At 37.3% G+C, this 25,929-nt stretch overlaps 1 protein-coding gene across 1 annotated transcript in view; it reads left to right on the forward strand.

Annotated features, from left to right (window-relative positions):
• Positions 1 to 25,929, forward strand: part of HMGA2 (high mobility group AT-hook 2) — a 209,690-nt gene that overhangs the window by 53,966 nt on the left and 129,795 nt on the right. The gene's annotated exons all lie outside the window — the stretch shown is intronic.

Below are 25,929 nucleotides of genomic sequence, written 5' to 3' on the forward strand. Positions count from 1 at the left end.
TTCAGTCTCTGTCTGCAGGACAGTCTCAGGGCTTCTTAACCAAAAGCCAGGTTCCAGGACTTCTTCAACAACAGGACTGTCTTTCACCAGTGGACAAATCTGGCAAAACAACATCAAAACAGACAGACAAAGTACCGGCAAAACAGCCATGTCTCCTCAGTCCTTGGCAGCTCAGGGGGCAGGTCTCAAAAGTCCAGGGCGATTCAAAGTGTCCCCCAGCAATCCTTCTCAGTCTCTCTCTCTGCCTCCACGAGGTGCTGCTTCCAAAAAGTTCTTCTGCCTCTCTTGTCTCTCCAAATCTACATCACCAACTCCTCCCAGTTCAGGACTTTCTTTTCATATCAACAAGTCCATCCCACAGGTGGGATTAACAAGCTCTGGGTTTTAACACAATCAATTTGAAAACCAAGCCAATACAGGGGAATCTTTAATTGCCATTACTATCACACCCTTCATGATCCCATTTGGAGTTTTCTGGACAAACATACTGAAGTGGTTTGCCTTTTCTTTCTCCAGTTCATTTTATAGATGAGGAAACTGAGGCAAATAGGGTTAAATGACTTGCCCAGGGTCACTCAGCTAGTAAGTGTCTGAGGGCAGATTTAATCTCAGGAAGATTAGTCTTCCTGACTCCAAGTCTGGCACCCCCTAGCTGGCCCTATTCTTCCTTAGATATTGAATAATGTGGGTATAATAAGCTATATTAATAATAATATCATATTATTAATATGTTAATAATATATTAGTGATATTATTGATATATTAATAATAATATATAAGTCACAAAGACTACTCAAAATTAAGAAGTTCAAAATTGCCATTTTCATTCTCAGCCTAGCTTGTAGATCATTTTTACATATGATTTATTTATTCTTTGCTTTGTTAACACCTTTGAATCTTTGGGACCTTCAAGGTGATATAAGAATTCCCTTTCCTTCCTTAATGTGCCACTCTCTCTCTGGAGGGGAAGAAAGGATTTTAGAAAATGATCTTGAATAAGAATTCCATCTTAATTTTCTTTTTAGAAGTATTTACATAATAGGATCATGTCATCTGCAAGAAGTTCAGATTGAACTGGCATGTACCAACAGCACAACATACCAATACATTTTGGCACTTTGCCTTCATGATCCATCCCTTCTAGTACTATTGTTTTTCCAGCTGCTTAATAGAAGCAATGTCAAGTACAGTGACAGGAAGGGTTATCTGAACACAGGAAGAAAAATGAGATTGAGGGGAAAATGGGGGGAGACTGGAAGACCAATGGGTGTGACATCTGGAACAATATGTTAATTCCTTTCCCTATATCTCATTGAACAAAATTCCAAGCAACCGCTGACTACGCTAAAGTCCTCATTCCATGCAATTTGATGACTCCCAATGTAGGTACTAGCAAAGTCTTCGTGGGAACAATTGGCTAGCCTACTTGTAATGAGCAGCAATCTAGTCTGCTTGGGCATTGCAGTCATCTTTTCTAAACCTGCTTATCCCTTCTTTCTTTTTTTTTTTGTTGCAAAACTCATTGCCTATAAGTTCATTTTCAGTAGAGAACCTTTAGAAATTTTAATAATCTCTTAGGGGCATTGAAAATAGAGAAGTTAATCACCACAGAGACCAGAGTTTGAGAACGAGTAGAGTTTGGGAGGAGGTGGGGGGTGGAGACTAGAAATGAGTCAGAATTTAGTCATCAATACTTATTGTTCATGGTACTTTAACGCAATGAACAACCAACTGGTAAGAAGTTATGAAAAAAAAAGAGAGATTTGATTATTTCCTTCAAGCAATCTGTAATCTATTTGATGAGATAGGAATTGTGTTACTGTTCTTTCTCTCTCACCTTTCTCAAGTTATATTGTATTATTTCTGTTCATTCAAATTGTATTCCCCTACTTCAGCAGTTTTCAAAGTGTGATCTAGGGATCTCTGAAGGCTCTGAAAACCTTCTTAGGAAGTCTATGAGGTCAAAACTCTGCATAATAATACTAAGACATTTTAATTTCTAATATAGTAACCATCAATAGCTATAACCCACAAAACAATAACTCTTTGGTGGGTCCTCAATAATTTAAGAATGTAAAGGGGACCCATGACCAAAAATTTGAGAACCACAACCCTGATGGGATATCTATTCTTTGTAAACAAGGATTACTGGATCCTTATCTTCCTACCCCTAGGACCTAGCACACACATAAAGACACTTAGCGTAGGCATTTTATAAAATTTTTATTGAGTTGACTTGAATTAAATGTGAAACAAGAAAACACACTTTAGGAAAAAACAAAACCTTCTAATACAAATCAATAGAGTATAAACTGAATATATAAGTGCCACATAGCTGTGCTATTGGCATAATCAGTCAGTCATGGCAAACTTCCTAAAGGAGTTGAGTTTTTTAATTCATTTTTTCAGAGAGAAAATTCAACAAACATTTATTAAGCTCATATCATATGGAAAGTACTGAACTCTGCTAGGTTTGGAGTATACAAAGAGAAACATAAATTATTCCTGCCCTCATGGAGATTACATTCTATTGGGGGAAATGTATCTTGTACAAGGCAAAAAACAGGATAATTTTAGAAAAAGAAAATTAATAACTGGGGCCAGATCCAAACTTATTTTACCTTCTCCCCATTGATCTATGTGTATCACTTTAAGACCCCATTCCTGATTCATAATATTTAAGAATCCTTCCATATGTCTCACTATCCTTCCTTTCCTTTGCATCTCTTCAGTACTCAGAAAATACAAGCAATCATTAGCATCTTCTAATATCTTTTTATTTTATGCCACATAATCATCTTATTCAACAAGTGTCTTATCTATTTAAGTATTGTCACCCCAGCTAGATTGTAAGGCACTCAATTAATCCAAAAGTGATAAGAAGTGCCTTCTTTCGGGGCAGTTAGGTGGCGCAGTGAGTAGAGTGCCAGCCCTAGAGTCAGGAGGACACCTGAGTTTGGATCCAGCCTCAGATACTTAACATGCACACACAAAAAAACCCTAGCCATGTGACCTTGGGCAAGTTACTTAACCCCAATTGCCCTCCAAAAAGAAAAAAAAAGTGCCTTCTATTTACCAGACTTATTCTAGGTCCTAGAGGGATCTAGAATAGTCTCTGCCCTCATGTACATATGAAGGTATGTACATAATATATAATGAGGAGCAGCTAGGTGACCCAGTGGATAGAGTGGCAGACCTGGAGTGAGGAATCACTTTCCTGAGTTCAAATCTGGCCTCAGACAATTACTTTGTGACCCTGGGCAAGTCATTTAACTCTATCTGCCTCAAGTTTCCTCATCTGTAAAAAATGAGTTGGAGAAGGAAATGGCAAACCATTCTAGTATCTTTGCCAAGAAAACATCAGCCAGTGTCATAAAGAGTCAGACATGACTGAACAACCCCAACAAGATGATTTGGTGGAAAGACAGTGGCTTGGGGAAATAAGGACAGATAGAAGGTGGTCCTTGAGCTGAGTCTTAAGAAAACTAGAGGTTCTCTCAAGAACAGAAGTGAGGAGGCAATACATTTCAGAAATGAAAGGCTATAAGCAAAGGTACAAATGTAGAAAGGGGAGTGCTGTGTGTGAGGAATGACGAGTAGTCTGGTTTGTGTGTATGGGGTGGAGGGGACAATGTAGAGTAATGCCCTCCATACTGCTGTAAAGTTAGTTGGGGGTCAGGTTGTGAAAGTCTTTAAATACCAGAAGGAGAGTCATTGTTCAGTAAGTAGAGGGGTGATACGCTGGGGTTTGCACTTGAGAAAAATCTCTTTGACAGATGTTGGAAGGATAGATTTTGAAGGAGCAGAGATACTGGTTAGGAGGCCATTGTAACAGTCCAGACATCAGATGATAGCCTGCCTTCTCTTTTATAAGCATTATATCACCTTGTGCCATATTCATCACATAGTGGGTGAATGTTAAGTACTTCTTGAATGTTCTTACTAGGGTTATCTTAGTACTAAGTGTAGTGTGGTAGGAAAGACCTGGGTCTCTAGCACTTTCTTGATTATGGGAAAATCATTCATCTCTCTTAATAGTAGTTCACTCATCTGTAGAATGAGGCTCATAACACTTGTAATATCTATATCTTAGCATTTTGTGAGATTCAAATGAGATAATTAAATTATTTTGAAAACTTTACAGCTCAGGTGGCTAGGTGGTGCAGGGAATAGAGCACCGGCCCTGGAGTCAGGAGGACTCGAGTTCAAATCCGGCCTCGGCACTTAATACCAAAAAAAGAAAAATCTAGCCGGCTGACCTTGGGCAAGTCACTTAACCCCAATTGCACCACCTTCCCCCTCCAAAAAAGCAAAAAAATAAAAATTAAAACTTTACAGCTCTGTATATTATTTGTTGTTTCTAGCAGCATGTCTTTGGACAAAAACTGAGCCTCATCTGCAAAATGAGGAAAATAATACTCCAATTTCTATTTCTTTTTATCATCATCATCATCATGCTTTTATCTTTTTCCATGGAACTCAGATAGAAATAGGATAAGTTGTTATCTGGCTTTTTTAAATGTTTCATGTTTGGGGACTAAAAGAATTGCTTATCATAATTGAATGAAAGTATAGCAATGTAAGTTCATCTTCTATAGCCTCATTGTTAGTATCTTCAGAAGAACTCTGGATAGCACACAGGATGACAGAGATGATGTATGTATGTATGTATGTATGTATGTATGTATAGGTATATATGCGTAAGTGTATATATACCTCATTCTGTTTCCACATGATTTTAATTTCTGTTCCTATGTCTATATTTTGAAAGTTCTTTGTTCTACATAGCTTGAAGATTATGAATTTTTGATATCTATTAAAATATTCTTAAAGTTTTATGGAGCAATATTATATGAGCAAGATTATGAATACCATTTTTTCCATGATAATGATCTAATTCCAGCTCGGTTCACTCATGAAACTTGCAAGGATACTTTAAAGTTTGTCTTTGCAGAGGAGATTTGGCATCTACTGGTTTATGAAAGATTGTAAACCTCTGGTGCATAATTCTATCCACCAGGTGATATCTTGCTAGGTGCTTGGCAAGTAGTTTGTAGCATGAAGTGATTTGTTGCATAGTTTTTGTCATTTCCTTGCATAATATGCCTCAATCCCTACATTTGACTTCCTTAAAGAAAATGTGTCTATAATTTCTTTTGGCAATGATCTGGTGTCGAATTGCCACCATAAACTTCCATTTCTATAAACAAATGTGCATCAGTTGGCCATTTGTTGAACACTTCCTTGTTGACATAATGTTTGCTGAGTTCGTATAGATGTCACCCAGGTGGGGTTTTTTGATTCCTCTCTTGGATCTTAGCCATCCCAAGACTCTATTCTGAAGTAAATTGCTTTGGGTTACATTAAACAAATCCTATGGCATATACCTGTTGTCACATTTTACTATTGCTCAATCTGCTTGTTAGTTTTTCTGTTTTTGACATATTACCACCACCACCACCACCACTACCACTGCCCTTACTACTACTACTATTATGACTACAATTACTACTACTATTACTATGACTGCTACTACTATTACTACTGCTGAAGCTGCTGCTGCTGCTGCTGCCTACCTTGCAGAATTAATGTAAGTTTCTGATGAGATGACTATATATATATATATAAAGTGCTTTGTGGAAGGCATTATTTGTAAGTGTGAATTGCTACTATTGACATGCCCACTTTCACTGCCACCCTGATTTCTTCAATAGTACCAGTAGACAATGAAAATGTGCCCTCTTACTGATCTCTTTCTGAGTCCTCTTACCCCATCAGCCCTTGCTGATGATCAAAAAAATGGTAAGAGAAAGTTATACCCAAGAAGAAGTAAGTGCCAATGAGTAATTGTTCCTCCCTGGACAGACCTGGGGATTCTGCTGAATGCTACTGGAAACACAAGCCTCTTGTGTGACAACAAGAACTTAGGGGGGAACTTGTAGTTAAATTGCTAAGTGCTCTGAGGATGAATGGCATTTTTCACATGTAACACAGATAAGTGCCTGATCCTGTGATATCTTGTTTCTGGCTTCTTTGTTTGGAATGTCACATGTGTGCTTTCTTCCCTCTCCAAAATGCCATTTTCATTTGTTCTTAGAGTTTAGAACATATCAAAGAGTTTCTCTGCACTTTAGTCTCTTTTACCAAAAATGAACACATTCAAAATGAAGGAACTAGTGGGTAGAATGTCATATGGAATAAATCCAGTATGATGGAAGCAGCTGAGATTACTTTCTAAGCTTGCAGGCTATGTTCAGACATGTTAAGTTGATTGGAAAATGAAGACAGTCCTTTGAATAATTCTGGCCAAGAACATCTCCTTTTGACCTGAAATGTTCAGAGAAGACAAAAATGTAGAGGGATTTTTCACTTCAGTTATTTATGTAATTGATTCTCTACATTTGCCAGTGATTTTTTGTTAATATACAGGAGGATATCAGGGAAGGGCAGTGAGGGTAAGAATACAGAGTTCTAGTCCAAACTCTATCACTGACTCAGGTGTTACTTTCAGCAAATCACTTGATCCTTCTTGGTCTGGGTCTCCTCATCTGTAAAATAAGCATGTTAGGGGTGGCTAGGTAGCACAACGAATAGAACACCAGCCCTGGAGTCAGGAGGACGTGAGTTCAAATCCGGCCTCAGACACTTAACACTTACTAGCCATGTGACCTTGGGCAAGTCACTTAACCCCAATTGCCTTGCCTTCCCCCCTCCAAAAAGAAAAAAAAATAAGCATGTTAATTAATCTAGGATCTTCCATTTCTAAATTTCATGATTCAAAAAACTTCCAATAGGCAACCACTATATACAACATCTTAAAGTTTTTTTGATTTGTTGGCAATAAAATTTATTTGTAATGCAATCAATAATAATACAAATATTTATGCAAATGAGTTATTAGGACATTTTATACCTCTTTTGTGAATTATAAACCTTTTTCTGATTGACTTAGAAGGGAATAAATTGATTGGATGAAGGAATGATTGGCACTCCAAAATAGTCAAATCTTGATCCTTACAAGGGGAGAGGACAGGATTCCTCCCCCCACTCCCACCAGACGCACACACATAACACATTGGCAATAGTATGTTTATGGGCATAGAGTACAGTGGTAGAGATTCACATGTATTGAATACATGTGGCCAAGGCAATTCACAACTCACAACTAGTACCACAATGCCTGATGGTCCTTTCCATCTTTATAGAGTTCTCATGTAGCTCTTCTTGGGTATGATGTCTGCTCTGGCAAGGTCACTCAGCTGAACTCCCAGGATCTGTTCCTCTCTACACTTCAACTCTTGATTGCCAGTGCTAGCTCTCTTGAGACCACAGTGTACTCTCTTCTCTGTGCCAGGGGTCACATTCCTTGTTGCTAATTCTTCTCTCAATAACTGCTTTTCTATATTGGTACTGTCCAGAGAGTATGTGTCAGATCCCTCAAATGCACTGTGAACTCTTTTGAACCAAGCAACTCTCAAACTGATAGGTGAGATAGTTGTTTTTTGGGAAAGTCACTGCTAGATACCATAAACACTGTGCATTTCTTGGAGAGTAAACACCAGTTTTATCTGGGGGACATTGTTTTATAACTATAGTTTTTATTTTGTTATTTTAGTAAGTGCCTTTCTCCTAACAGTTCGTTGTGTCTGCTGGCTGATTGTTTATGGAGAGCATAGCCATGGGGGCTCAAATTAGGAGTGCAGTTCCCACAGGGTTATTCCTAGAACCAAACATTAGTATCCACATTTTGGCAAGTCATCTTAAAACACCATGATAATTATAGATTATTTACTAGGACATAGCCCAGTTCACCTATCACTCAGTTCACTCAAAGTACTAAAAGAGTCTTATCAACAATTCTCTTTATCTTTTTTTTGCAAGATAAAGGTTAAAACAATTCCATCTGAAAAGAAGTTATCTTTGCCTTCTAGCACTTTATTTTCCCCAGTTGATCTCAAACCATCAGTCTTAAAAATCTCTCTCCAGACTCACTCTTCGTAAAATGGCAGTTAAATTCTGCAGTATCCTCAAGGAAATGTATCTTCTTTATACTATTTCTTTGTAATATGAGCTCAAAAATTTTCCCAAGAAAGGGATTTTTCTTCATCTTTTTCTCATTTTTTGACAGTTTCTTTCACATCATCTCCATTAATTCTCTCTTCATCCTCTACCAGTTCAGCAGCCACATCCTTAACATTTCAAAGCTACAGATATAATCTCTATAACTTCTATAAGAGAGGCTTTTGGAACCAACATTATACTTGTATTAACTATCCCTGTAGAGGCATTATGTAGCTGACATTAGCTATAATCACACAAACACAATGTGTGGCACATAGTAAGCCCTTAATAAATGCTCATTGACGAGCTGATTTAGCTACTAAATGTCAAAGCTGTGTTTGAAATGAACATTTCAAATATAAACTTCAAATAAAGACTTCAAACTTGGCTACAATGATAGCCAAAGTAATACTTATTCTACTATACCATTCTGACTCATATTATTAGAAATTTTATATCACAGTTTTACAGACAAGGTAACTGAAACTCAGTAAGATTAATCATTTTGTTCGAGACTGACCACTTTCCCTAACTTAGCTTTTATCAGCGCTAATGTCTTATTTTAGGAGGCAGATTGCTGGATAGACTACACTCAACCAGCAGGTGGAGCAATTAAACTACCCAGTTTGGGATGAAACAGACATATCAGCTAATCAATTTAATTCAACAAATATTTGCTACCTGTCCACTTTGTGCAAAGCATTGTGGTAAATGTTAGAGATGCAAAGTTGAAATAAAGCATAATCCCAGAAATCCAAGAGCTGACGATCTGAGGATAGGTTAAGATATATTTCAATAACAACAACAAAAACCCTGTTATATGAAACAGAATATGATTAGCACAAATAAATGAAAGAACCAGTCAAAATGCTATCCAAAAATTGAAGGAGAGAGCTGAAAAAATTAGGAAAGGGTGAATGGAATAGCACTTTATTAGACCTTGAAGAAAGGGAGAGACTTCAATACATAGAGATGAAGGGAGTAAATTCCAAACAAGAGGGAAGTCTTCAAAAAAAAAAGTGAAGAAGCAAGTCCAGGAAGAACAAGAATGTAGAACAATGAGTAATCACCTTTTCGGTATCATATGCTACAAAGATGAGTAATATGAGATAATGCCAGAAAGGTTGTGAGCCAGATTGTGGAAAGCCTTCAATATTAGAATATGAAATTCTTATTTTTATTAGGTAGACAACGAATAAAGGTTTTTGAATAAATGAATAACACACATCAGAGAAGTGGGTTAGGAATATTATGCTGACAATACGTGGTGAAGATGGATTGGAAAGAGGAGAAATTGAAAGGAGAAAGACTGTTAAAATATCTTTGGTGGGGCAGCTAGGTGGCACAGTGAGTAAAGCGCCGGCCCCCGAGTCAGGAGGACCCGAGTTTGGTTCCAGCCTCAGACACTTAATACCCACACACACACACACACACAAACACACAAAACTAGCCATGTAACTTTGGGCAAGTTACTTAACCCCAATTGCCCTTCAAAAGGCAAAATAAAATAAAATAAATCTTCAGCAAGGTTTGAACCAAAGTGTTTATAATCTAATAGGAAGAACGTATTGCCGAGATGGCTTTGCCAAATTTGACAGCTGATTAAATATGGGAGATGAGATTAAAAAGTCAGAGATGACTGATATTTTAGCCCAGGTAACTAGAAGAATGGTGGTGCAATTATAGAGGAAGGGCAGTTTCTCTTTTTGGGAAACAGGGATTAAGCTGATGAGCATATTTTTGAATATGTGGAGATTCAAGTAGTGTCTATGTATCTAAGTGGAGATACCTAGCACTTAGATGGAAGTCTTCTACTTGGAGGCCATAACAAGACACACAAGTAAGTAAATAGAAGGTATATACCAAGTAACACAAAGTAATTTCAAGAGGGAAAGAGGTAATGTAAGAGATGGCATCTTAGCTGTGTTCAGAAGTGAACTAGAAATTCCATGGAGGCAAGTTGTGGAGGGAGTGCATTCCAGACATAAGGAACCACCTGTATAAATGTACAGAGGCACATGACAGGAAGTCGTGTCTACGAATAGCAAGCATACCAATTTGATGGAGTGGAGAGTCCCTAAAGGGGAATAATATTAAATAAACCTGGAAAGGTAAGTTGAAGTTAGACTGTGGAGGGCTTTAAATGCCATAATGAAAATTTTGTATTTTATCTTAAAGATAACTGGGAGCCAGTGAAGATTTTTTGAGGTTGGGAAGTGACATGGTCAAGTGTATGTTAGGATATATGTGTTTGGCAGCTATGTGGAAGATGAATTAGAAATAGAGAAATTGGAATGAGGATGCTGCTGTAGTAGTCCAGGGACAGGACTTGAATTAGAGTAGAGGTTCTGTTAGTGGAGAGAAGGGGTTGGCCATAAAGATATTGGAGAGGTAAGCTAGATGAGAGTAGGAAATTGGTTGGATAATGTGAAGAGAGGGGGAGGGACAGGGAAGAAGAGAGAAGAGTCAAATATGAATCCAAAGTTGGGAACCTAGTCATCAACAGAAGTAGGGAGTTTTGAAAGATAGGATTTAAGGGAAATTATAATTACTTCCATTGTGATCACACCTTCTTGTTCCCTCAAAAGTTGTATTTTAATGGACTAAAGTAAAATAGGAACAAGATACAAAAGGAAGAGATGTTTAGGAGCTGCCTAAAAGGACCACTCCCCTGAGTTCTCAGCCAAGTTCAATTTTCCTTCTAACTCAGCTCAGTTGGACATCAACATCTATTATCTTGTCAAACTAGAGATAGATAGGTATATCATAATGTAGTTATTTCTGAAAGTTGGCTTGTCATTATCACTTCATTCCAATGGATTGTCATCTAGTTTATTAAGAATTAATAAGATTAACAACAATCTATCCATGAAGAACCTGGATTAGGGGAATCATCATTCTAAAGCTAAAAGGTACCATTCAGTTATCTGTTCCATCATTTTACACATGAAGAACATTGATTGTCATGATTCCAGAGGATCAGAGATGATGGATACTACTCATTGCCTGACAGAGAGTTGCTGGACTCATTATCTAAAATGAGACACACATTTTTAGACAATGGTCAATGTTTTGTTTGATTTCCTTGATTAGTTCTATTTGATTGCGAGGGAGAGGAGAATGTGGGAGAGAAATATTTATTCATTGGGAAAATAATTTTAATTTTAAAGGACCTGGTTGTTAAATATTTACCAGAATATCCCTTTATTCATATATTTATTATAGTCATTTCCTATATGACTATTATAATCACCTATGGTTGCATCCAGGAATGTATGTAAACTTGAGAGAGGGCAGGCTAAGGACTTGTCCAGCATCATGAAGGTAATAAGTGATCCTGAATTTTTTAAGGTTATGCATAAATTATGACAAATTCCAACAAACTGCAGAGACTGTTGTCAAATGAATGTGCACATGCCAAGCCAAAGGTGACAGTAAAGCAATGGATCTAATGGGAGGGAGAGAAACAATAGCAGGATCTTTCCAAAGCAAGAATCAGCAAACACATATGAAAGTAAGTCAAAGAAGTTGAGTTGTTCACAGGACAAAGAGCATGGTCTTTTGTATTACCATGAATTATTTTATTGCCTGGATGCCTGTAGTTATAATATTAATATTAATTGATAATACTAAATAAAAAATATATTAATATAAATTTCCTGTGATATGATTCTGTATTATGATTATTGATATTTTGATTATAATGATAATATAATAAATCAATGTTAATAACATAATAAATAGATTATTTACCATTAACACAAATTATTTTATTGCCTAGTTGTCTGGAATTATCCTTACCCATCTGATTTCTCTGATTGGCCTCTGTTGCAAAAGACTCTAATTCACGTCCACATCCTCAGTAGGAGGCAGCTATGTGAGAGATTAGAGCAGATGAAATTCCTTCTTTAAGTTATTTTATCTTCTCCACATAAACCAGTCCAACTATTGCACATCATTCTACAAGACTTCTCATGCATTTTGTTTTGCATTTACTTTGGTAGGCTTTCCTCCCTGCCATTAGACTGAAAACTCGTTGAAGGTCAACACTACATCTCAATCATCTTTGTGTCTATCTCAGCACCTTGGACAATGCCTTGGACATGGTGGGTGTAGTTTTTATAGGATTGAATTATCCTAAAATATCTCTTTCATACATATTCTTTGCTTAAGAATCCATGTTCATTCCCTTTTAACTACTATTCAGATCTATATCCCTCAGTCTTACACTTATGCAGAGGTGTGTTGGAGCCAGCTTGAACTAGATAGCAAAGACAATTTTTCAATTTTCAGCGTGTGCATTTATACCCCCCAAAATTAGCAAACACTACAGATCAAAGCCTGATTTGTTATTTTATTGACTACCTAGATTTAGGAAAGTAATATAGAAAGTTTTACTCATGTAATTTCGAAGTATGTCATGTGTACATTTTCCCCCAAGAGCTGCTTGTTAAACATTTACCAGAATACCCCTTTATTCATGTTATCTATCATAATCATCTCCTATATGACTATCTGTTAGAATCACCGATAGTTACATCCAGGAATGTATGTAAACTTTATCAAGGAGATTGATTGGTTTGGCTAATTAGTTAGCATTTATATAGTACTTAAAGTTTTGCAAACTGCTTTGCATATGTTCATTCATTTGATGCTCAAAGGAAAATCCTTTTATTAGTCTCTTTTTACAGCTGAAGAAATTGAGGCACAGAGAAGTTAAGTTGCTAGGGTCACCCAGTCTGAGGCAGTATTCAAACTCAAGTTCTTTCTTCATTCCATCCATTATGCCATCTTTCTGCCTTCTGTTGTCTTTTGTGTATTTTCTGAATGTTTCATTGATGTTCTTTTTTCTCTACATCATGACTTGGAATCCCAACATAATCTATCTCTGTCTCTGTCTTTTTCTTCTCCTTCTCTGCCATCATCCCCTCTTCCCTGCCTTCCCTGTAGATTGTGTCTCCTGGCATTAGTCTATTTCAGGTCTATTTTTTTTTTCCTTCTTTGCTATGTTCTTACTCACTCTGTGAGCTGCCAGAAAACTGCCAGTACCCCTGAGCTTCAGGCTGCCCTGTATTGCATTTTCTCTGAGCAGTTTCCTCTTCTCAGAAGTCTTCTTCCTCTTGTACCATAGGCATAGAGTCACATGAGAAATGCAATCCTGGGCACTTATCCAAATCAGTGATTACTCTTTAAACCAAGGCAGCTTGATGCATAGTTAAACATGCCCTTTTTGCAGAGATGATTCGTTATCCATGACATAGGCACTAGAATTAATTGTAACCTTTGATCATTTTTCTGAAATACTCAACCAAATTTGAGGTAGTCTAATATAGTTATTACTACCTTCTTTCTGATGGGAGTACCTTAATTTTGTGGCAGTGAGTTCTTTTAGATATGTCAGAAAACCTAGCAGAGATAAAGGCAAATTACTCTCTGGGACCTGTAGCAGAGTTTTTCTTCAGAACTAAATGCAGAGTCACACAGGCTATCCGGTCATTTTATATTATATTAGAACCATAACAAAGTTCACTTGTGTATGGTGATCATCCTGGACCTGTCTCTGGCACCCGTTAACAAGAACTGACTAAATTTATCACTTATTTTCCCTTATGTCTTGGTAATCATATATCTCTAAAAATAAGATAGTTGTGTTTGCTCTGCATTTTTCTGTCCCTAACACCTTTAGTAATGTAGTTATATATAGTTCAGTATTTTCATAGCTTGCTTAAGAAATACTAACAGTAGAAGGTTCTACAAAATATGACTCAATACTCTTTGCTTTACTTTTCCCCAGGTATGTATGAACTTCTCTATTCTGAACAATAATGTCTCAGGGAGAATTTAATCACACCTTAAAATAGATGTAGATAACTTCATATACCTTTTTGGAAAGCTATACAGAAAAAGACAGCATAAAAGAATTCAAATGGAGACTATGTAATAAAATAGTTTCTCAAATAAGTTAAAAACCTTAATATATTACTATCTTGCTCAACTCCAAGAAAGGGTATTTTTCTTCAGTCATGTCCAAGTCTTCGTCACCCTATTTGGAGTTTTCTTGGCAGACACTGGAGTGGTTCCCCATTTCATTCTCCAGCTCATTCTACAGATGAGGAAACTGAGATTGACAGGGTTAAGTGACTTGCCCACAGTCACACAACTAATATGTATCGAAAGCCAGATTTGAACTCAGGAAAAGGAGTCTTCCTGACCCCAGGTTGCTGCCCTATCTCCTGCACCACCTAGCATTCAATAGGAGCTCACTATGTTGCAAGGATTTTCCTTAAAAGATGAATGTAGACTAAATTTGAATTATTTTTAAATATGCAAGAGGAGCTCATTATTTGAATGAATGAGGATTATAGTAGAAAGAGTTGTGAGTTGGAGTCACATGACCTGGGTTGACCAAGTCTGCTACTTACTATGTATGTGGCCGCCCACTTCGTTTTGGCCTCAATTTCCTTACCTGTGAAATGGGGGAGAGGGGTAGACTAGATGGTTACTAAAGTTCTTTTTAAATATAAATCCTATGAACATTTATTAACATTTAAAAAATAATAATACCATAAATGAAAAATCCTTATTTCATTTAAATGCTCCTATATCAGATTTTCTTCGTGAGGATTATTTTGATAGTCAATTCTTTATTATTATAGAACTATCCACTTTAGAAATTATCTATGCCCCTGTTTCTATCCCTTAATGCCTGCTATTAAGGATTTCATTATCTCCAGGGAGAGGTAACAGAGTTCATTTCTGCTCATCAAGACATTTTTAGAACCTTCAGTTTTCTAAAATGAAATAATACATAGAAATAGAAGTAGAAATGATTGGGTTACCTAAAGCTTTTGGATTATCTATGGCTTTCTTTTCATGCTAGCCCTGGTTCTGTTCATGTAGATAATTACAAGTTATCAGCATTCTTTTCTCTTAAACATAAATTCTCCACTTACCCACTGTGTCTGACATGTTTATTATCTCTCCTCATACCTTGTGTCTACCACAGACACCAATGCCTCTCCTTTACATGGTGCATCAAACACAACACACACACACACACACACACACACACACACACACACACATACTGTCCTTCTATATATTGTATTTTAAACATACCCTACCATTATCCACCACTATATTCCTTGACACTCTATCTCTGCCCCCATGAACTTATTCCCAAATGCCTTTGCTAACTGCTTGTAAGACTTCAAACAAAATTTCTTCTTTTCAATTGTCTCCTCTGGTGTTTAATAAAGTAGATCTCCAGGGAGTTAAAAAAAAAAAAAAACCAGCCTAGGAGGGTACAAAAAGTTCCAAACAAGTTGTTTTGATCTTTCATTTAAATAAATGAATATAAATTATTTACTTATTTATTCTTGTGTGTTGGATAAAATACATAGTTAGGGAAGATATTGTGTGTGTGTTTTATTTTAAACTATGCAATTATGTATCATGGTCTTATGAAATCAGACAGCTTACAGCAGGACCATTTAGCTCCAAATCTTGTATTTAAATACTTAAAGATTTATTTTATATTTTTTAAGTACCCTGTAGACTCTTCAAAATCACAATGAAAATTGGGTATTACATCATTAAAACTATAACTTATCTTAATTTGTCAATGCCGATTACTTTTCACAAGGTTAAATTATCCCTATTCTCACTAAACTTTAGCAATAACAGAACTTTTCCTTATAGAAAACGGAATACTGGAAGCCTAGAAAGGTATTTTTGATAAGTAACTTCCTTGCTGCATAATGCTTTGAATAGCCAAAATAATTATTTTCTGAAATCTGAATTGTGCGACTAATAAAATCATTTCACAGCTAAGCATGAATTCTCTCTATCAAGTTTTGACCTATAAACACATTTCTGTGGCCAATTTCAGACCCTGGAAAACTCTAAGATTATGGAGTGTATCTATATTTCTCAATTGCTTACCATGGAATAGAAATGACCTTGCACCAATGCTCCAGCCTCCCTTACCACTATCAGGCAAGCTTAATAAAGGACATACTGGCAGGTGAAAATCAGTAAGGGCATGATGGTGGGGAGGTGGAAATGGAGGGTCTTCTAAATCTGAGCTCAAGGCTAGCTGGATTTGTTCTCCTAGCTCATTTTTTGAAGTGATTAATTTGAGCTCCAGTCTATGGGCCATACATCACCTTCCTGGTTGGCTTTGTTGGCACCTTGTCACATTCTTGTGAGCCTGAGGAATTCATTGTTCTTGTTTGAACTGATAAGAACAAAAAAGGATTTTCTGCCTGAGACCTTGGGAAAGGCAGAGGGGTGGAATGTTGACAGGGAACAGCAGGGCTGCACTTTCCCAAGCTAGTCAAACTTTGCATCAGCCTACATTCTTAAATCATAAGGAAGCAAATGGGTTTAGGTGTGCTCATTAGAGTTTTATTTCTAGGTTTCTGGTGATTATTTTTTTAATTGTTATTTTTAAGGGTTTGGGGGAAGGGAATGTTGGAGGAGGCATGTGAAGGGGGTAGAAGAGAGGAAAAGGAGTTTTCTTCCTAGAAATTGAGATAGAATGTCAGAGAGGAGATTTTAAAGCAAAGTTGAATGACCCTAGTCACTGGAGGAATGTAACACAAAATAACTTGATATGAACCAGTGTCTTAGAACTTTACAAAGTGTACCCAGGAGCAGGGGGTGCATTTTAGGCAAGGTTTCATGTTGCCCTTTCCTCTTCTATGGGCAATATTTTGATTGCTTCTTTTGCAGCCTATGTGGGGAAGGCCATTGAGTTCAGCTAGTTTCTCAAAAATTCAGTACTATTCACATGTCGGGTGCTTTCCCATTCCAATGGGTCAAAGGAAATGTGTGTGTGTGTGTGTGTGTGTGTGTTTAATATATTATCTCTAGTAGATTCGTTTGGGGAAAAGTAATAGTTTACAACTTTTCAGTCTAAAAATGTCTCAAGTCTAAAAAACCCAGGAGTATCCCATGAACATAGACCTTTGTTTTCTTTCTTTTACAAGTATTTTTCTTGTTTGAGCAATAGCATAAACCAGGAGTGGAGAACCTGTGGCCTCAAGGCTACATGTGGCCCTCTAGGTCCTCAAGTGAGGCCCTTTGACTGAATCCAAACTTCACAGAGCAAATCCTTTTATTAAGGGGTTTTGTTCTGTGAAGTCTGTATTCAGTCAAAGGTCCACACTTGAGGACCTAGAGGGCCACATGTTGCCTCGAGGCCACAGGTTTCCCTCTCCTGGCACAATTTGGAAAATACTTTATTAATAATTTCAGGAGAAATCATGTAGCTAATTGGAATAATTATAACAATACCTAGAATTTATTTAGCTTTAAGGTTTGTACAGTGCTTTATACTAATTCTTTCCATCTTATCCTCACAATAGCCCCAGAATGTAGATGCTACCACCATCACCATTTCACAGATGAGGAAACTAAGGCAGACAGAGATAAAGTAACTTGTTCAGGGTTACATGGCTAGGAAGAATCTGAGGGGAATTTGAATTTATGCCATCTGGCTGCCTAGAAAGAAAAAAACCAACAACTAGATAATCTTATTTTCACCACAGTCAATGCTAAAGAGTTTCCCATCTTATGAGGGACAGGCTTAATAACTTCCCATTACAAATTGCTTTACCTGAAAATGTCGGTCACTGACATGGTTTCTCTGCAGAGATGCCTTTGGAATTTCAGTCATTGAAAGCTATACTCAGATTGGTTCTAGATAAGGCTTGTAATTGCAACTCTGTTTTCCAGGAAGTACAGGAATGATAACAATATTTATTAGGCAATCCTTTAGGTATTGACATTATGGGAGACTAGTAAGGCAAACTACAGATGAGGATTCTGAAACCGCCCTTGTAGTAAGAATTACTCACATTTGTACAGCACTTGAAGATTTGCAAAGTACTTTCCTCACAATCATCTTGTTAGGAAGGTAGAAGAAATATTATTATCTCCTTTTCATAGAAATTAAGGCTCAAAAACTGATTTGCTTATGGTGGTAAGTGCTGAAGGAAGGAGTCGTGACCTGATTTCCTGATGCCAAGTCTCACACTGCACTCCCAAGCTTTCATTACTACTGCTACTGTTGATCTATATATTAACCTAAGTCCTTTACAAAGGATCTTAGAAACATTCTGTCATTTGATCCACACAACAACCCTAGAAAGTAAATACTGTGGTTTATTGCCTCCCTCATTTTACAGGTAAGGAAACTGAGGCTCAGAGAGTTTATGTGATTTACCCAAGGTTGCATAGCAAGTAAGTGGGAGCTGAAAATTTGAACCCAGGTGTTCTGACCATAAATCAAGTGGTCTTTTCACTTCATCTGATTGACTCGACACTTGGATGCAAATGTAAACGATCTCATCTATAACATACATTTAGTACTAATATAACTGGGGAAAGCAAAACAAAACAAAAAGCCTTGATGATAGGTAAGATTCCTTCCAACTCCAAAATCCTGTGATTCTAGCTTTTAAAAGCCAGGAACCTTTCTGTCTACACCTTTGTCTTTGCTGTTCAAAGGGCTCAGTGTAGAAAAAACACTAAATATGGAGTCAGAGGCCCTAAGGATTCAAATACTGCCTCAGATGCTTGCCACTTGGGCAATTCTTTTAGCGTCACTCCCACATGCTAGCTGTGCAAACTTGGGCAAATCAAATAATCTCTCCGAGCCTCAGTTTCCTCATTGTAAAAATGAGAGGGGATGCCAGATGGACTCTTAGGACTCCCTCTTTCCATCTGTAGATCTATATATCTTCTGAAGTAACCATGAATATCTACAAAGTTTCTTGAAAATATAATATTGGAGACTGAACTTTTAAGACAGAAATTAGCAAAGCATGCACTGCCTTTCAGTTCTTTTAAAAAAATAAAATATGGCCAAGAACACAGCAGGACTGCTTTTTGTGTATATTAAGCTATAACTCCTTCTCAATTGCATCTATTTGCAAGTGCAGTTCCCTCCGTCTTTGCAATACTGATGAAGCTGCCAATTCTGCCTCTGCCTTTTTTTCTTAGAGTGGGAAGTTGTGCTTGTTTCCAGGATTCTGTTTACTGATGGAGTTTCACTGCTCTCTGCTGGAGAAGCTCAAAGTTAGGCCAGCTAGGCTTCTTGGGTCCCGACCATTCACCAAGAATGCAGGTGTGATGGCTTGGCTGATAACCTCTGAAATCTACTTCAACACAAGACTTACTCATTTGTCATATACCACAATTGAAAAGTTATGTTGTGCAGGCTGGAGACAGATGCCTTAGAGAAGAGAATGAGAAAGATAAAGGGGAAACACTGTCAAATTTCTAATTTCTTTCCTCACATAAAGTCCTATGAGGAGAGATCAATCCCTGCTATGATATACAGAGATCTCTGCTTAGATTCACAAATCAACTTTCACACTTCTGTTACTGATGGAAGGGGGACAGATTTCCATGTACTTTTGGAATGCTCATGCATAAGGAATTTACATGATTCTAAGACAGTTTGATTTTTGTGTGTGGAGAGGCAGAGTTTTCTTCCTTTTTTTCTATACTAGCTATGTTAGATAGTGGTCATTTCTAGGGGTCCAAAAAGGTATGTAGAAAGGCAGTGAGTCGATAGAGTATTTTTCTAATTTTACCTTAGTCTTTGGCAATTTTTTTAGAGAATTTTAATTTCTCAAGGACAAGAAATAGAATCAGAACAATTACAACAAGAATAGTGATCAGAAACTTGCTATTTTTGTGGACTAACAGAAGATAATTTTCCATATATAAATAAAGACCTCAAAATACCCCTGAAAACCCAGCCAATAAATTGGAATCAGTAATATCATATACCAAATTGTTGCGCTCAATGTTAATCCATAAAAACTTAGGAACAAAGTTTTGAGTAGCTATCATCATACCTAATACTCAAAATCTCCAAGGTGTGTAAAAATAATTTTAAGATACAAAAACTCACAGAAAGCAAAACAAAATAATGTGACAAAAGAATGAAGAACCTATTATCCCCATCATCCTAATGAAGGTATGTTGAGAATGATTTCAGTGAGCATGCAGAAGACACACTATATACATCCCGATACTTTTTATTCAGTTACAAAAAGCAGCTATCTTATTCACCTGTGGAAAAATCCATAGAGTATTAAATATTAAAAAAAATTATAATAGCAAGGACCCAGGACCATTTCTATCTGAACTTCATTGAACAAGATTTAGTTATCATCACAGTAATAATGCCATCAAAAAGATAACATGATGATAAAAAATAATAGTAGTAAAAAGTAATAATATTAAAAAGAAATCAACTTGTCCTAGGGCTATTTCTATCTAAATGCAATTTACTTAGATTGAGATGAACAAGAAAATAATAATAGTAGTGCTAGGATGCCAACCTATCTCAGGACCGTTTCTATAAAAATGAGAGTTAACGTGAAATCATAAGAGCTCACATTTATATAGCACTTTTAAGGTTTACAGAGATGCTCTACCTTTAAAGACATAGACAGAACTGTACATTGTTAACTGTTATGCATGCACATATATGTGCATGTATAAATATACATGTGTAGATCAACATACATATGTGAATATATTCATAGCCTGGGAATAAAGATATTATAAGCATAACAAATCTTGAAGATGTTTTATATTTCTATGGGTCTGCAGTCTTTCAAACTTAAAAACAACTTGATGAATATAAATCATAAAAATCCGCTTTGCAACAGCATTCAAGTGCTATTATATTCTACAGCATTCCAAGTGAATTATTGCTGTGCTGTCAAAGAAAACAAAAACATTTGGGAAGGACTGTTTATTTTACAGTGGTTGACCAAAAGTATGCAAGTAGTTATAAAAAAAAAATAGTTGACGGTTCACAATGGGCAGAACCATTTGCACATTCTGAAATCCATTCACAAACCTTCAACACTGACTTTCCATCACTGGAGAGAAAAGGCGAGGTAAGGGAAACAGCATTTTTCATTGGGAAATCCAGTTTTTTTTCTAATCATGGAAGTTCAAAACAATCACACTCAAAAAGCATTTTCTTCTTGCCGCCCATTCACAAAGATTTGAAAGCATGACATTTTTCCCCAAGAAGATTTTTTTTTAACAAAAACAGTATTACTCATAGTGGTTATCTCATAAGGTACTAGTTTGCATTTGTTACCACTGATGTTTAAAAAAAGAAAATGCAGCATCCAAAATCTCCCATTGGCTGTGTTGGTAGAAGATTAATATTTGAAAGCTGTCATAGATCTTAGGGATCAGTTAGTCCAAGGATTCTAAATCGTGTGTGTATGTGTATGTGTGAGTGTGTGATAGAGAGATGGAGAGAGAGTGTGGGAGAGACAAAGAGATAGAGAGAGACACAGATACAGAAGGAGAAAGAGAGAGAGAGAAACAGAAAGGAGAGAGGGGGGAGAGACAGACAGAAGGAGAGAGAGAGAAGGAGAGGGGGAGAGAGACAGAGAGAGAGACAGAGAGAGAGACAGAAAGACAGAGAGAGAGAGAGAGAGAGAGAGAGAGAGAGAGAGAGAGAGAGAGAGAGAGAGAGAGAGAGAGAGAGAGAGAGAGAGAGAGAGAGGGAGAGAGAGAGAGAGAGAGAGAGAGAGAGAGAGAGAGAGAGACAGAGAGAGAGAGAGAGACAGAGAGAGAGAAACAAAAAGAAACAGAGGACAGAGAGATCTTTGGCAGTCTGGTGAATCTTATGGACCCCTTCTCATAATAATGTTTGTTGCTCATATTCATAATTAAAGAAAATGCTAAATTTCAGTTAAAGTCTCATAAAAATAAAGATGTAGTTTTTGTTCTCCCATCCAAATTCATGGTGCACTTGAAATCTATCAAGATAAAAGGGTCTACAGGCTACAGGTCAAGAACCCTTGATGTTATCCAAACCTTTCATGTAACAGATGATGAAACTGAGACCCAGACAGATTTGCTTAGGGTCACATGACTAATAAGTATCTGAAGTCACATTTGAACTCAGATCTTCCTGACTCCATGTCCCGTACTCTTATCAATTGGGCCACCTACTCGTCTCTTCCTATATGCTGGAAATCCCTAATCCAACATTTCCTAACCTGTATTTTATGGATTCCACATCTTATAAGATATGTGATTAGGAGCTCCATGAGAGAGTTTAGATGCTAGTTATACTGTCTTTCTTTTGCAAGTATACCAAATATGACATTACAAATGTATCAGAAATACTTATCATGTAGGACAGTTTTCAGCATGAAAAAACCTTTTCCTTGAAGACCATCCATGTACCAAGAGCTCTTGGTCAGTATTGTAGATTCAGCCAATATTTTTACAAATTTTTACAAATACAAAAATGTCCTTTGACAAAATTAGGTCAGGAGACATTGCCTTAATCAGTCAAGTAGCGAGCATTAATTGAACTCCTATTGTATGCTCAGCACTGTGCTAGGTACTTAGAGCAGCACAAAATAAGGTATGACTTCTGAACTAACACACGAAACAATTTGATCATTATTAAGTACTAAACTGTAGTGCTGTCAATGAGTGCAATAATAGTTCGGAGAAGAAAAAAATTAGTTTGAGAAATAGTTCATATTTTCATATTTATAGACAACATCAAGATTCTTGCAGACTTGCAGAGACAGAGAGAAAGAGGAGAGAGAAAGGAGAAGGGGGAGAGAGAGAGAAAAAGAGAGAGAGGGAGGGAGAGAGAGAGAGAGAGAGAGAGAGAGAGAGAGAGATCTTTGGTAATCTGGGGAATCTTGTGGACCCCTTCTCAGAATAATGTTTGTTGCCCATATTCATAATTAAAATGCAGAGATATAAAATATAGGATCATTATATAATGGGCTTTACAAACCTTAAAGTACTATATAAACTCGTTATTATTAGATAAAGAATCATTCCAAGAATTTACAAATAAGGGTTTTATTTCTCATTTAACTGATGACTCATTGGTCTTGGACAAGTCATTAACCTCTTGGTTTCTCTTTCTCTCCAACTGGAGAATGGAGGAACAATTCCTGACTCTGGTTGTCCTCAATAGGATAGAGGAAGATGGTATTAATTACTTGGGAACATGCTTGGAATTTCCTTTAAATGAAAGCTTTTAATTTGAAAAAAAGAAAACCCACTGTTGATGCTTTCTCGGGTATATACAAATAGGAGATAAATGTTGAACATGTTGCAGCCTCAGTTTTGGTAAGCTTCTCCTGGTACCTGTGTCCCCAAGCTTGGATCCTTTGGTTGGGAAAGAAGAGGAGATCCTTTTACCCTCTATCCCTCCCTCTCAGCAGGGTTTTATAAGACAACAGTAGCATCAGCCCAATCTTCATATCTCAGAGAATCTCTGTAAACTGGGAGTTGGGCTAGTGTATGTTGTACCTAAGAGGCATCTATATACTAAGTTGTTCTCCTTTTGATGTCTCAGCTGTTTGTATCTCAAGGGAAGCAGCCTGAGATTTTTCTGCCATAGCATCTGCCTTTCCTCTGCATGATCTCTGAATTAATAATATTTTGGCCAGCTAGGACATAAAAGTTGGCTAAAACATACTTACAGGATTATGAAGCAATCTTTTGGTTAGTAGTAAAGAAACAAAGCAAAACAATAGAAAAAAAACATTCCAGTAAATCCTCGAGTCTGCTGCTAAGTAGGTGGAAAGATGGAAGTTATGACTGGTTCTGTCCTGGCATGAGCACTGTTTTGCAGAGAGAGAGAGACATACAAACACATAGGATTGTGTAAAAGGAGAATTTGACTCACCCACTTCTCTCTGGTTCTCTAGAGACAAGACTGCACACACACACTCTCTGAACAGTTGCTAATGAAGATCCATCTGTGGAGAAAGTATGCTAATCCTGGTGAACTTGCCTTTCAAAAATGAACTGAGACCCCTGAATCATTGCTTTTACCATTTCCCATTCCCTTGAACTGAACCCCTTTTCCCTTACACTGCCTTCAAAACTGGTCTAAAGGAAACTCCTGGGAAGACCCCAAGTCCTATGATGCAAAAATTCAATTAGAGTCAAAGGCTAGAATTCCTGGGAAACCATTTACCGGCTCATCAAGATTTCTTTCATTTATGTCCTGATCCATCAGCTGGCCTGAAACAGCAACATATTTAAAGATATCTACTCCAGAACCAGAGGGGAGAAGAAGATAGAAAAGCCTTGTGCTCAAATGTGCCAATAGCAACCTTAGTCAATGAAAGTGAGTGGAAAAGGGAAGAGATACACTGTGTGCCTGGCTTTTCTGCTGTTTCTATGAGAATCATGTACAGCTCTTTCTGCCAGCTGGCCCCCATCCATTCTGGCTGCTTCAGCATGAACAGGGGGGTACTACAAGAGGAAGCCTCTTTTCATGTGCTTGCTGGCAGGGCTGTCAATGGCTCAAGTGTTGTAGTAGATCCAGCAACACAAAAACAAAACAGAGACACAAAGAAGCCCAGCTGATCCAGCCATGGGTATTAACAGCTAAATCCACTCAGGGCAGCTGCAGATCACAGAATGCTAGGGTGGGTTGGGAGTTTAGACATTATGGTGTCCGACTCCCCCTTATTTTACAGAGAAGGAAACCGATTCCCAGAGAGGCGACATGGTTTATCAACCCAGTATGTCAGTGCTGGGGGTCATAGTAGAACCCAGGTCTCCAGATGTCACAGATCTTTACACTCTGTTATATAAGCCTCTCACTCAATTTCAAATTCAAGTTCTATGGACATTTATTAAGCTCCTTCTGGGTGTAAGGCATTGTCTAGTTACTGGTGACAACAGAGATGAAAAACCACTGTAATCGCAGAATCCTGGGAGAAACCTGGGAGGCCATCTAGTGCAACCCAACTCCCCCACCCCCATTTTGCAGATTGGGAAACTGAGGCCTAGGGAAGATAAGTGACTTACTCAAGGTTACACAAGTAGTAAACAGAATTAGGATTTGAATCCAGATCTTCTAACTCTAGTCCATGACCTAAACAATCAAATTGTGTATGGCAAGGGGAGTGGGGGACATCAGGAAGCAATAAGAAATGTACACCTGTAAGCATGATACAAAGTAGGGCAAAGTAAATATAAGATATAACCATAAGATATAACATGTAGCAAAACCCCTACTGTGTGCAGAATAACCCATATGTTGCATCCATTTCCAAGTCATGTTGAAACAAAGGGGAACACCTTCATCATGTTGGGTGGTCCTTGTGCGACAGATTTATAGACCTAAATGAACAAGACCTACAGAGGACAAGAAGGCATGGAAGGGTTGCAATGTTGTACATAAAGTACAATTCCTGTAAGGAACATCCCTTTTGATGAGTTTAATTATCCATTAAGGTGCTGAGGAAGTGTGTAGACCCTTTAGACATTGGAGAAGATAGAAGGTTTAGCTATAACATCTGCCCTCCAAGAGCTTACAAGTTAGGGATCTATCCACACCAAAACTCCCAAGAAAGCTAGAGAAGAGAGATCACTGGCAATGAGGGAAAGGGATAGGATCAAGGAATTCAAAAGCAAGGAAACAAATAAATGATAGAAATAAGTAAATGTTATTCAAATATTCTTAATATTTCTTTCTATGCTTTGAAGAAGTGTTTTGTCTCAGAGTTTTCAGCCTGAGTTTATAATACGTTTAGGGTATGATTGAAGAGAAGGCAGTAAAAGGCTTTTTAGAAAAGAAATATTGGTCATTTATTTCTCGTATTATATAGTATCACATAGACAGGATGAATGCCTCAGTTCACCAATGCTGAAAGTGTATTGTTACTTTGGTGAAACATAAGCATCATCCTATAGGAAAATCATTAATGCTTCAAGGATATTTGGTGGGATAGGTTTTTAATTGTGCCAAGCCACTGATAACTGATACCAGTAGAGATAGATAGATAGATAGATAGATAGATAGATAGATAGATAGATAGA

This window comes from Petaurus breviceps, unplaced genomic scaffold, assembly GCF_028583685.1.
Source record: "Petaurus breviceps papuanus isolate PSGF00001 unplaced genomic scaffold, PetGlider_PUasm1.0 154, whole genome shotgun sequence".
NCBI lineage: Eukaryota > Metazoa > Chordata > Mammalia > Diprotodontia > Petauridae > Petaurus > Petaurus breviceps.